This window comes from Dendrobates tinctorius, unplaced genomic scaffold (assembly GCF_039654945.1).
Source record: "Dendrobates tinctorius isolate UK_male_01 unplaced genomic scaffold, ASM3965494v1 ptg000116l, whole genome shotgun sequence".
Classification (NCBI taxonomy): Eukaryota; Metazoa; Chordata; class Amphibia; order Anura; family Dendrobatidae; genus Dendrobates; species Dendrobates tinctorius.
In genome coordinates, this window is record NW_027361784.1 from 34,411,052 (window position 1) to 34,420,467 (window position 9,416).

A 9,416-nucleotide genomic window follows, 5' to 3' on the forward strand; every position below is an offset into this window, starting at 1 on the left:
CAACGTCTTTGTCTTCCAAGTTGACACAGCGTACGAGGACCATTCCCTTTCTCACGGTGGCCAGGGCGCGGGACACCAGGACTCCAGGGGGCAAGCGCTCGGAGAAACATGGCTCCACCTGCATTTCTACTCCCTCCAGAGGTACATGAGCCCGGACAGGTAGAGCAACTACTGTCTGTCCTGGCGGCAACGCAAGCTGAGGAGCCGCAGGCGCGATCACCTTCACCAGCGCCTCTCCCTCTTGGCAGGCCTCTCGGACCCACGCCCCCTGCACCAACTGTTGGAAGACTTGCCCTTGGGGAGTGCGAGGGCTCCCTTGTTCTCTTGGGTTGGCTCACTGAGGTGCAGGCTGCCAAACTCCTGCAATATATTCATGCCCAGGGTAACGGCGTGTTTTCCGCTCGCGTTCTCCTGGGTCAGAACCACACCTAGTAGGCCCAAGTGCTTGCCACACATCGAGATTTGCATCCACGCCACTCCGACAACAGAGATTGGCAGCTGGTTACTGGCCAGCAGCTTTATCATGGACCCCCATTGGGTCTCATGGCTCCGGGGAAGTGCTGTCGGAAATAAGTCTCTGGCATGGTCATAACCTATGACCTCGTGTCCACTAGGCAGTGCACCGCGCGTCCTTCAAACTCGGCCCATATCAGCGGACACTTTGCGATTAGATCTTCGGGACTTCCACCACCCTTCGTTGTGGGTTCCGGCTCCAAGCGGCGTCCCCCCAGCTCAGAGCCCTTAAGTTTAATGGCCGCCAGGGTAGGTATTTCCTATGCCGAGGACACTCTTGGGCATAGTGGCCCACTTCGCCGCGGTCAAAACAAGTCGGAGGCTGCGGGGGTCGGCTGCCCCGGGGTTGCGGGGGCTCCAGGTTGCTGCGCCCGGCTAACAGTAGTGTCGGCCCTCCTCTTCACCTCAGCTAATTCGCCCCTAATACTCTTCAGCTCTTGCCGCATTTCTTCCACCCATTGGGGCTCTCCAATGGCGTTCACAGAGACTTCAGTACTCCGGACCTTCCCACGGGGGCTGTCACCCCCTGCTCCTCGCTCCTGTGCCTCACTCCCTATCTCGGAGAAGGCCATACGCGAATTCACCCTTACACACTCCCGCAAAGCTTGCTTGGTCAGGGGGTCTCGCAGTCCAGTCACTAAGAGGTCGCACAGGGTGATATCAATGGGTCCTACGCCTACCCGGTCCTTCCTCTCGATGGCTGTGTATAGCTCCTGCAGGACGTTCATGTACTGTGTGACTGTCTTCCATTCCCCCTGCATACGGCTCTCCCACATCAGTTGGGTCCCCATGGGTCTCCTCCAAAATCTGTAATACCCTGGCAAAAGTGTTCCGCTGCCCCGGGGGTCTTAACATCACAGAGTCCGGGGCCTCCCCATCCAATGCCATTAGGGCCACCTCGGCCTCCAGGTCAGGGGTCATCGGATGCATTCTAAACAGCCCCCCGCATCCGTTCCATCCAGCTCCACAGCATAGTATTGCTGCCGTTGAACCTTGGCAAGTTGATCAACATAGCCCCCAAAGATAAACTGGACCGGGGGCCCCCCTCGCTCCCTTGGTCCACAGCATCCCTGCTCGCACTCGGAGACTGCATCCTGCTGACTATGCCAAATGTGGTACTCGCAGGTCGGAGCAATGGCGGCCGCAGGTGGCAACGGGCAGGCCGCAGCCGTGGGCTGGAGTCGGGCAGTGGCGGCTGCGGGTGGCAACGGGCAGCCCGCAGCCGCGGGCTGGAGTCGGGCACTGGCGGCCGTGGGTGGCAACAGGCAGGCCGCAACCACAGGCTGGAGTCGGGCAGTGGCGGCCAGGAGTGGCAACGGGCAGACCGCAGCCGTGGGCTGCAGTCGGGTAGTGGCGGCCGCGGGGGTCCGGTCGCGGTCAGTCGGCTGTGTTGCTTGGAGCTGTCCTCTCCCTGGCACCGGTGAGTCCCCGTCCAACCTCTCTGGCAGGTGCTGGCTTCTCTCGGCTCTCTGGCACCACCTAGGCTTCCTGCTCCTTCTCTCCTGCTCTGCCGAGTGCCCCCACTGGCGTCCTCTGTCTCTTTTATAGTTGCTCTGCCCCCATACTTTCTAGAACTGTCTCTGGTCCGTCCTCTAATGATGTCCCCCGGAAACAGATCCCCTGGGAACCTTGGTGACAGCCTCCTTGGTTTCAGCCAGGTTACATAACGGAAACTCGCCCTCCTACACGTGTATCAGTATATACAGGGGTGTTATGTATGTATCTGTATATACAGAGGTGTGTTGTGTGTATCAGTATATACTGTACAGGGGATTGATGTGTGTATCAGTATATATAGGGGTGTAATGAGTGTATCAATATATACAGGGGTGTAATGTGTGCACAGGTCCTGTGTGTATTAGTATACACAGAGGTGTGATGTGTGCACCGGTCCTGTTTGTTCCAGTATATACAGGGGTGTGATGTGTGTATCAGTCCTGTGTGTATTAGTACATACAGATGTGTGTTGTGTGCACCTGTCTTTTATGTATCAGTATATACTGCATTTCCTGTATATAGTATACATCCTCTTGGTGTATATTCTCACATGGAGTTCTATAATTCTCTTCTTTTTCTAAATGATATTGAATTCTGGAAGTACAAACCTCCCTGGGTGACTATCAGACCCTCTCGATTGCTGCGGATTAATCCTTGTACACCTCTGCCTCCTACCTGCTTCATTTTGCAGAAGTCATTTGAGCCCCCTGCTGCCCCTTCTCCCTGCTGACGCTCACTGTGATCTCCTCTTCATGCCTTTAATTGATATTGATTTTCTTCCCACCGCACCACATTTTAGAGATTCTATAATGATCATCCAGTGACTACTCCCTTTGTGTTGGCTATCAGCCGGACAGACAGTGATGTAAATGATCACTGTCCAATTAATAGCCAAATTGGTCACTAAGTGGCCATATTACATGGCGGTTATATTTACGTTGTGTTAGTTTGCGCTCCCATTAACTCATTGATGGGTTGTGCATTATCAGCTGTCAATCATCAGGAATAATTAGGACTCCAGCTAATCTTCACTGCTCCTTATTCTGGAATGACCTGAGCTATGGTGACCTACTATGTATACCATATAACGGTGTACATTATAGTACAAATATAGCTTCATTAAAATGTATTTATAACTCATTCACTGTGAATTAGTTTTTTGGCAAATTGTACAAAATTGTACAAACTTTGTGCTTTTTCAAGAAAACAATGAAACAAGAACAATGTAAAGAGCTGAATGCAACAAATATAACAAGTTATTTCACCAAATTTAGCACAAAATGCTACTCTTACTGACTATTACAGTCTCAGAGATATTCACCCCTTTACGACCCTTTATGACCAACATTTTGTACAAATTATAACCCCTCTGGCTGTTATAACCTGCTGTAGACATGAAGTTATAACTGTTTCTGGCAGCGCTCCTGAGTTATCTTAGCAGATTTCTGTAGGTCAGTGGCCTCCAGGTCACTTTCTTGAGTTTGTTGCTGCCGCCGTTTTTACATCCCACCAACAATTTTTTTATGGGGTCCAAGTCAGCTTAATGTGCTGCCACTCCAGAATTTACCAGAACTTTTTCTGAAATCAAGCCTTGATGGATTGTAGGGTGCATCTTGCATCAGTGTCCTGTTGGAGATTCAGCTTCCTCACAGAAGGATGATGTTTTCTCGTTTGTCAGGGGCTCATGTGTCGGGTCCTTCCATATGGTCCAAGTCCATGGTGTGTTGGTGGTGGGGTAACACTCAAGGTTGCTCCCTCCGTCCACTCCTGCCAACCACGGACAACAGAGAGGGGATCATTATCCTCTTCATCCCCTGGCTGTTGCGAGTCCATCACTTCATCCTCCTCCATTTGTTCCTCAGCTCCTGCACTTCACTAAGTTTGTCTGGTACCATGAGGCCCCCCTTGATCGCTGTAAGCCACTTTCCCATGGCACCGGCTGTGCAATGACAGTTCGTAAATTTGAGATATTATTATCCCATCTGCATCCTCCTCTGCTTCCACCTCTTCCTCTGGGACCACCACCTCATCCCTCAGACTATTCAAAGTGTGCTCCAGCATGTAGATGATCGGAATAGTGATGCTGATGACGGTATCATCAGCGATAACCATATTAGTAGCCATTTCAAAACTGTACAGAAGGATGAAGAGGTACTTCATCTGTGCCCACTACGCAAGCGTGATTTGCACCACGTCTGTACTGCGTTGTCCCAGACTATGCAAAGGAACATATTGCACCAGGGCTCATCGATGCTGCCACATTCACTGTAACATATACAAAGTGGAATTCCACCATGTTGGCACATCACATATCAAACGATTAACCGGTAGTCCAAAAGACCTCTGAAGCGATGTAAGTCGATGACCTGCAGGGTGCAATTGTCGGAAGTGAGCACACATCAACCGTGCTTTCCACAGCAGCGCATCCAGGCCTGGGATAGTGGCAGAGAAATTGGTTGAGGATGTGAGCCATGCAAGGCACGTGTGTGAGGTTGCCCCGGTGTAGGGCCGCCACCAGGTTTGCACTGTTATTGCACATGGCCTTCCCTGAAGTGGAGACAGCCATTGCTCTAACTTGGCCTGGATAGCTGACCACAACTCTTGAGCTGTGTGATTGCGATCTCCAAGGCATATTAATTTGAACACTACCTGATTGCGGTAAGCCCTGGCTGCACAGTACGAAGATGGTTGGGATTCTATCTACACTGTTGGAATGCATGTCTGATTAAGGGAGAGGTTGAGGGCACAGGTGGTGGCCCTAGAGGAGGTGGAGGAGCCAGAAGTAGTGGAGGAACTGTTAGATACAGAAGTTTGTCCCACAAGCCTTGGAGATTCAAAGACTTGTGGAGCAGCCCCTTTACTGCCTGCCCCCAGAGCCACCAGAGTCACCCAGTGCCCAGTCAGTGAGATGTAACGCCCCTGCCCATGTTTGCTCGTCCAGGTGTCAATGGTGAAATGCATCCTGCCAGATGTAGATTTTTTCAGGGAACGGGTGATATTGTCTGCCACATGCTGGTGTAGTGCAGGCACAGCTTTCTTAGACAACTAATGGCGACTAGGCAACTGGTACTAGGGGACTGCGACAGCCATCAACTTTCAGAAACCATCTGTATCCACCAGGCAGAAAGGCAGCATTTCCATGGACAACAGATTGGAGATGGTGTAGTTCAAGCTTTTAGCTTTGGCATGCGGAAACTTTCTTTTATGTGACCACAACTGCGGGACCGAGGGCTGACTATTGTGCTGAGAAAGGATGGAGTAAGGAGAACAGGACAAACTGCTGGACTGTGAGTGAGGTGCAAGCAGAGACGTTATGGTGGATTGAGAAAGATGTGTTGTGCTAGGTGACTGAAAAACAGCAGTCATGTCCACTTCTGTAACAGCTCACTGATCCCGACTGTAAGGGGTAAACAAGTGGAGTTTCTGCATCCGAAGACTTGAAAGTGACAAAGGTGGAAGAAGCAGCAGATGTGGTTGATGAGACGGCCGGTGGTTGGCGAGGCCTGCAAGTCCGCATTTTAGCTCAGTGAGATTCCCACACCAAGTCACGTTGATTGTGCATGTGCTGATTCATGCATGTAGTTGTCAAATTATTGCAATTTTTACCTCTACTGATTTTCTTTTTGCAAATTTGGCAGAAAACATGAGTTGGGTAATCATTTGCGGTCTCAAAAAAGGCTTTGACCCTTGCCGCTCCTGTGAACTGCATACTCGCGACCTGTGCCAGCCAAAGTCATAGGTGGGCATGAGGATGCAGTGCTTGTCGTGGTTGTTAAAGGACACGTTCCCCCTGAAGACCAAAAAAAATTAGACGTATATTTTTTTTTTCCCATTTTCCTCTGATATTGGAAAAAAAACAGCATGAAAATGAAATAAATATTAGGCCACATATCATCAAAAGAGGCAAAAAACATCTAAATATTAAAAAATTTTGGAGCTCTTTAAAACCATATGTATGGGAAAAAAATGAAAATGACCATGGTCATGAACGGGGAAAAAAGGCCCGGTCTTGGATCAGTTAATAATATGTATAGTAAGCTCTATGCTGTCTCCAGTGGTGTCTGCAGGACGCCAGAATTTTATGATATACTAGATGGTGGCCCGATTCTATCGCATCGGGTATTCTAGAGTCTCTGTTAAAATAAAAAATAGTGATATACTCACCTCCCGACGGCCCCCGGACTCTTTCTCTCCTCTCACCACGCGCCCGGCATCTTCCGGTCCCAGTAATGCTTAGCGCGAAACAACGCTGATGACATCGTGCTCTCGCGAGAGTGACGTCATCTCCGGCCCTTCTCGCTAAGCATTACTGGGACCGGAAGATGCCGGGAGCGTGGTGAGAGGAGGGACAGAGTCCGGGGGTCATCGGAAGGTAAGTATATAACTATTTTTTAATTTAAAAGAGACTCTAGAATACCCGATGTGATAGAATCGGGCCACCATCTAGTGTATTATACTCCTGTTACACCCAGAGCTGCTGTCACTGTTCTGCTGTTACCTAATGTATTGTACTCCAGTTACAGCCAGAGCTGCAGTCACTGTTCTGCTGTTACCTAATGTATTGTACTCCAGCTACACCCAGAGCTGCTGTCACTGTTCTGCTGTTATCTAATATATTGTACTCCAGTTAATCCCAGAGCTGCAGTCACTGTTCTGCTTTTACCTAATGTATTGTAGTCCAGTTACACCCAGAGCTGCAGTCACCGTTCTGCTCTTACCTAATGTATTATACTCCTGTTACAGCCAGAGCTGCAGTCACTGTTCAGATCTTACCAAATGTATTGTACTCAAGTTACACCCAGAGATGCAGTCACTGTTCTGCTGTTACATAATGTATTGTACTCCAGTTACACACAGACCTGCTGTCACTGTTATGCTGTTATCTAATGTATTGTACTCCTGTTAAACCCAGAGCTGCAGTTACTGTTCTGCTGTTACCTAATGTATTGTACTCCAGTTACACCCAGATCTGCAATCACTGTTCTGCTGTTCCCTAATGTACTCTTGTTACACCCAGATCTGCAGTCACTGTTCTGCTGTTACCTAATGTATTGTACTCCAGTTACCCCCAGAGCTGCAGTCACTGTTCTGCTTTTACCTAATGTATTGTAGTCCAGTTGCACCCAGAGCTGCAGTCACCGTTCTGCTGTTACCTAATGTATTGTACTCCAGTTACACCCAGATCTGCAGTCACTGTTCTGCTGTTACCTAATGTAGTGTACTCCAGTTACACCCAGATCTGCAGTCACTGATCTGCTGTTACCTAATGTAGTGCACTCCAGTTACTCCCAGAGCTGCAGTCATCATTCTGCTGTTCACTAATGTAGTGTACTCCAGTTACACCCAGATCTGCAGTCACTGTTCTGCTGTTATATAATGTATTGTACTCCAGTTACTCCCAGAGCTGCAGTCACTGTTCTGCTTTTACCTAATGTATTGTAGTCCAGTTACACCCAGATCTGCAGTCACTGTTCTGCTCTTACCTAATGTATTACACTTCTGTTACAGCCAGAACTGCTGTCACTGTTTAGATCTTACCTAATGTATTGTACTCCAGTTACTCCCAGAGCTGCAGTCACTGTTCTGCTTTTACCTAATGTATTGTAGTCCAGTTACACCCAGATCTGCAGTCACTGTTCTGCTCTTACCTAATGTATTATACTTCTGTTACAGCCAGAGCTGCAGTCACTGTTTAGATCTTACCTAATGTATTGTACTCCAGTTACACCCAGAGCTGCATTCATTTTTCTGCTGTCACCTAATGTATTGTACGCAAGTTACACCCAGAGCTGCAGTCACTGTTCTACTGTTACCTAATTACCTAATGTATTGTACTCCAGAATATGTACAGGACTGTGCCTGTGTAATGAGTGATGCAGCAGTGATGCTTTTAACGGCTGTAATGTGCCTGTACAATAAGCAATGCGGCCGTGTTGCCACGACGACTAAGCAACTGTCGCTGATTGGTCGTGGCCAAACTGCGGCGACCAATCAGCGAGGTGGGATTTCCATTACAGACAGACAGACAGAAATAGACAATTATATAGTAGATGCTTATGCAGGAGGTTCGAGCCTACAGTAGTGAGAAAAATTAAGTACACCCTCTATGAATTCTATGGTTTTACATATAATGACATAGTTAGAAAACATCTGGGCCTTAACATTATATAAATCCAACTTCAAATAAAAAACAACACAAAATTTGACAAAAACTTGTCCAAATGAAATTCAAAGAAGATTATCTTACTAAGACAGATAAATTTTTTTTGTAGCAGATATACAAATATGTACAGCTCTGTCTATGTTACTATCAAAACTCCTTTCTTTCCCTTCCCTACTCCTATCCCTTTCCCTACTTACCAATGCGAATTACTACATAAACAAAGAGCATGTTTGTAAATTCTGCTAAAATACCTAATAAAAATATTTGAAAACAAAAAACTTGTCCAAAAACGTGGGAGCAGTGTGAAAAATTACGTACACCCATACTGCTTCCATGGTAATTAAAAGAGCAAGTAACAGCCAGGTGCCACCTTTATAAAAGCAGTAGTTTGAGCAGTTTGCTGATCTGAAGCTTTAAGGTGAGTGTTAACACAATTCCAAGGAGGAAAAACACAGATTATCTTAGAGATTCAATTGTTGCTGCTCAGCAATCTGGGAGATGTGATAACACTGTTTGAAAACATTTTGGAGTCTTATCAAGAGGAAAACATTCAAGACAGTTGACAATCTTCTCAGCAAATTCACCCCAAGGTCAGTTCATGTGATGCTCAGTGAAAATGCAAAAATCAAAGAGCTACACCTCAGTCTCCAAAGGCCTCAGCATGTTAAAAATTCAAGTAGATGACAGTACAATTAGAAAAAGACTGAACAAGTATATAAATCATGTCTTTTTTTAGCCAACAAGTGTATGATCATCATGAAGAAGCCTATATAGAAGATTTAAAGATAAAGCCCACTTGGATAACAAGATTTATATAAAGGTCATATCTCTGGAATGCAGAGGCGCTGGAAAAAAAAAGGAAAACAACAGCAAATTCAGGGAAGCAATGGCATGCTCACCATGTAAACAAATTATTTAGGCAAACGACAAGTCCTCTTCAGGAGGTCTTCCATGTTTTAGGTCGTCACCTTGCATTAACCATGCGCAGCGTTCTCTCCCATCCCCCTCACACCGTTGGCATTTTGACTTTAATAATCACCAGCTACAAAATGTCACCGAATCAGACGAGAGCTTAATTCTACGATCAATTGCATTTTGTATTTAATTAGGATTAGCGGGGTAATTATACGGCTCGGCGCTACACAAGGCTTCACGATACTTCACAAGTCATGTGCGCATTGTAATTACAACAACTGCGAGAGAGCTTTATAGTCAACGCACTCAGACATGACACTCTCCGAAA